Here is a 4,948-nt window from a genome sequence, read left to right as displayed (position 1 = left end):
TTTCCGTCCGCGGCTAAAACCTAATATACCTACTAACTTCCTCTTGAATCATTCTATATCTGTTAAAAACACATCAAAATCCGTTGCGTAGTTTTAAATATTCAAGCTTATGTATCGATGCTTATTTTGAAATCGTATAGGTATATTTATAGGGATAATATATATATATATATCTATAATAGACATAGAAAGCGACTTTGTTTTATACTGTAGTAGCGATTTGAATCTGCAAGTTTATGCGTTCAATATTAGATATAAATCATCTCAATCGATCTGAAGCCACCCAAGTGTGAAATGCGATGTATTGTTACAAGCCCTTATTATAAAGTAGTAAATCACGAGATACAGCGTGTTTGAAACGGTATATTTTTTATAGAGAATGTGCTGATTTTGGGGCTGTGATATTTTATGGAAAGGAAGGAAATGAGCATTAGATTATCAATGAATCGAGGCTATGCTGAAATTGACTTCTTTTATTTTTATAGTGTTTTTCATTATGTATTTGGTTTATTATTAAATCTATATAATGTTCTTATTTAATTTAGGTGGTAATGACTACCTGATGATGAAAAGAAAAACAATAGAAGCGTGTTGCTCTGAAAGAGAGAATTTTTTATTACATCAATATTACAGTTACATATTATAGTTTAAAATTACACTTCTAAGACTTTAATCTTAAAAATAAACTCACCTGAAAGAGAGAAACAACATTTAAAGCTATTGTTTTACAATTTTAATTCAATTGGTATAACCTCCTTATTTCTTAGTCGCACGTGACGCAGCAATTCAATTAGTGATCTTTTTAATTATAGAGTAATGTCAAACCATAGTGTACAAACACCCACAGAGTAAGTAATGACAATTGACAGCCAATTTTAAAGGAAGTCTCACATGAGAACTTCATTTACATCTCCCCCCCCGAATCGATTAAAGGAAATTTAAAAGGTTTGCTTGTTTTATTCTACTACTGGAATAAGCTTTGTAATATGAAAATAATTCGACTCTAACTTTTTGTGACCCGTATTTACTTTGTAAATTGAATTTGAAATTTTGTCTATAATTTGATAAGGTCCTATTTTCAATTCATCCAGTTTTTTTCGATTTAGCCTATTTCCGTTTTCTACATATACAGAATCTCCGACTTTTAGTTCACAATGTTTTCTATTTTTATCAAATTTTTGTTTATTATAGTTGTGCGATTTTATACTATTTTTTAAGGCAATTTTGCGGTCTCGAATTAGATGATTCTGTGTTATATTTTGTTTCAGTTCCTCTGGTAGAATGTCAACATTTTTACCTTCTAATAAATATTTTGGGGAAAACCCCGTTACACTATGTTCTGTTTCGTTATATTTGTCGGTGCACTCATGAGCAATGGTTGTCCATGCAATTTTATCTCTCTTTTCATTAATCTTACATCTAATTTTATTAACTAACGTTTGGTTTAATCTCTCGTTTAGTCCGTTTGAAAATGGCGCATTTACTGCTGTGAAAACAATAGGTATATTTTCTTCTTTTAAATATTTTTTGAAATCATTTGAGTTTATGCCAGGATATTGGTCTGATAGGATTAAGGCAATTTTATAATCTTGTGTTACTTTTTTGACAAGTTTTATGAAATCATCCGCATTCTGAGTTTTTGATGTCAGAATATAGGCGTAACGAGTGAAGTGATCCACTAATAGATGCAAATATGTTTTGGTTGAACGAGTACCACCAAATCCCCCTATGGTGTCAATAGACACAATTTCAAACGGATAAGTAGCCGGACCTAAGTGAGACATCTGTCCAAATTTGTAATTTCCTCTAGATTTATTTTTTATGCATACATCACAAGTTTCGCAAAATTTTTTTATATTATTTGATAAATTTTTCGCTTGATAAAAGGGCTTAATTTTATTTTCCATTTGTTGTCTTCCTAAGTGACAGTAATAGTAATGTACATGTTTTATTATTTTTTTGCTTAACTCCTCAGATAGTACAATCTTTTCATTCTTTCCTATCTTTTTATAATATATATTATGTTTGAAAATTAATTTATTTGTATTTTGTTTTATATCCTCATTTTTATCTTGGTCCTCTTTTATGTCTTTTAATTTAATAAAGTTCACTACTTTTAAACTGCAATCTTGATTATCATATGATTCCAATACCGGATTTCTACTAAAGGTATCTGCCTCTATGTTATATTTACCTGGAGAATAAATTATTTTAAAATTAAACTGTGACAAATAATATGTTAGACTCCCCAGTTCTTCATCTGTTCTACTTTTTATATTCATATTTTCCAATGGTTTGTGGTCTGTATAAACCGTGAATGTTTTTCCTATAAGCCAGTGTTGCCAGTATTTTACCGCCTCTTTTATTGCCAAACATTCAAGATATATGGCTTTCTTCTTTTTTTGAGAGTCGTTTAATTTTTTTGAAAAATAAGCACAAGGTTTTTCCTCACCGTTGGGTTGAATTTGTTTTAAAATCGCACCAATGCCTTGAATGCTAGCGTCTGTATACACATGTATTGGAAGGTCTGGATCAAAGATGGCTAGAATAGGTTTTGAGCAAAGTAGTTTTTTTATAGTTTCAAACGATTCTTGACATTTATCCGACCAAATGAATTTCTCTCCTTTTCTTAATAAATTATGTAATGGATCAAGGATAATTGAAATATTTGGTACATACTTTCCATAAAAATTAATTTTTCCTAAAAATTGACGAACATTTTTTTGTGTTTTAGGAATTGGGAATTCTTTTATAGCTATCAAATTATCTTTTAGTGGAGTGACGGTATTGTTTTTTATTATGTGCCCTAGATATTTTACTGAGTCCTGTGCAAAGTTGCATTTTGTGAATTTTAATTTTAAACCTTCTTTTAAGATTGCTTCTAATAATAAAGATAAGTGTTCAATGTGTTTTTTAAATGATTCTGAAAATACTAAAATATCGTCTATATAATTTACAGTAAAATCCGACAGTTTATGTTTTCTTATAATGCTACCCAATATTCTCTGAAAAATAGCCGGTGAAGTCTTTAAACCAAAAGGTAGACAGGTCCACTGAAAGTGAGCATCCTGTGTAACAAATGCTGTTTTATGTCTATCTTCAATTTTAAGAGGTATGGACCAGAACGCTGAGTTTACATCTAACGTTGAAAAATATTTACATTTTCTTGTTTTAATCATTAATTCCTCAATTAACGGAAATGGTTGTGATTGGGGAACTATAATTTTATTTAATTCTCGAAAATCTATACATAGCCTTGATTTTCTTCCTTCATCTTTTTTAAATGCTAGTGTTATGGGAGCAGCAAAAGGGCTGTAAGACTCCTCGATTAAATTATTTTCTAGTAATTTTGAAATTTGTATTTCTATTTCTTTCATATCTTCAATGGAGCACCTATATGGTCTCTTACTACAGTATTTATCTATGATCAAATCTATATGAGCTTCATAACCTTTTACAGTGCCTACGTCATATTTGTCTCTAGCAAAAATTGAACTATATTTGGATATAAGATTATGAATAGCTGATTTTTCCTGATGTTGTAAATTATTTACTGAAATATCAAAATTATCTACTGGCATATTTTCATTAAAGTTTATTTTATATTCATCAATAGTTTCTTTTTTATCTTTATAATATAATGTATTATCTTGATTTTTCCCTATGTCACTACCCAAATATCCAGCAAATTTTTTTGTGTTTATAGATTGGTTTTCTTTATCTTTTATGTATTTTTTATAATGGTTATTTTGGGTGATATCTAAATTTTCATTTTGGGTTAAGTGAAATTTTTGTATACAGTCTAGTCCAAGTAGGAAGTTATAATCAAAGTTTTCTTCGTCTATAACAAAAATGTTGACATATTTTTCAATTTCAAAAATTTTAATTTTTAATTTTACCATTCCTAATGTTTTTTTTACGCCATTAATTGTTTTTAAACCTGTATTTGTATTATAAGTAGGTATTTTTTTTATAGATAATAATCTAGAATTTATTAAGGACACATTAGAACCTGAATCATAGATTCCTGATGTTTCCAAAGTGTCATTAATTAGTAATTTAACTTTTATTAATGGCGGCACAATCAGTTTTTTGGGTTAATTTCATTTAATTCGGTCTCTAATTCTGAATTATTAACGCTCCTTATATAATCTTTTTTTGGCCTGTCATTATTTTTAATTTTGAACCAACATTGGGATTCAGGGTGGTAACGTATGCCTTTATTCTCTTTTTCACAAATTTTACATGGACTAATCATAGGTTTTACATTTTTCTCTTTTAGTTTATTTTCCAGAGGTCCTATCTTTTTATCAAATGATTTTATGTTTACCTTATGCTCTAATCTTCTTATACTATTAAATAGGTCTTTAATTTCTTTTAAACTATTCCTATCAATATTATCCGCAATAAAACTAGGTAATCCAGTGGCAATCAGATCAATTAGAGTGATTTTATCTATGGATTTATTTATTTCTAACAGTAGTTTTTCTTTTTTTAACGCATATTCCAGTAACGAGCCCTGCCTGTATTTATATAACATTGCATACCTGATCGGTGACCAACCCCTATCTGCAAAAGTATCACAAAAGTTTATTTTCCACACTGCCCATTCTGAATTTATGGTGTGCTTTATAACCATGGAACTATACCAGTCTAAACAAGAATCTTCTATAAATAACCTAAAAATTTCAATTTTTCTGCTATCTTCTATTTCCATTCGTACACATTCCGCTTCAAAAGTATTCATCCACTGAGACACATTAGTTATTTTGCTATTGAATTTTTCAATAACAAATTTTTCTGCCAATCTGTTAACTGGTTTTGGTTTATCTTTTTTCATTTCAGCGAAGCCCTCAATGATCCTTGATAGTGATTCTTCGGAAATTCCTGATGTAGCAGATGGTGGTTCTGTTTGCTCCTCCAGTAAATATCCCATAAATTGTTTATT

At 29.3% G+C, this 4,948-nt stretch overlaps 1 long non-coding RNA gene across 1 annotated transcript; it reads right to left on the bottom strand.

Annotated features, from left to right (window-relative positions):
- Positions 1–522: 522 nt before the first annotated feature.
- On the bottom strand, positions 523–789 carry LOC123697283. The gene is made up of 2 exons (XR_006752221.1): positions 692–789; positions 523–596 (listed from the first exon to the last, which is right to left on the bottom strand). It is a non-coding gene; the product is annotated as an uncharacterized LOC123697283 (long non-coding RNA).
- Between the last annotated feature and the right edge of the window lie 4,159 nt (positions 790–4,948).

Source organism: Colias croceus, chromosome 14 (genome assembly GCF_905220415.1).
Source record: "Colias croceus chromosome 14, ilColCroc2.1".
Taxonomy (NCBI): Eukaryota; Metazoa; Arthropoda; class Insecta; order Lepidoptera; family Pieridae; genus Colias; species Colias croceus.
Note: the sequence above shows the minus strand (reverse complement) of the source record. Positions and strands in the feature narration are given on the sequence as shown.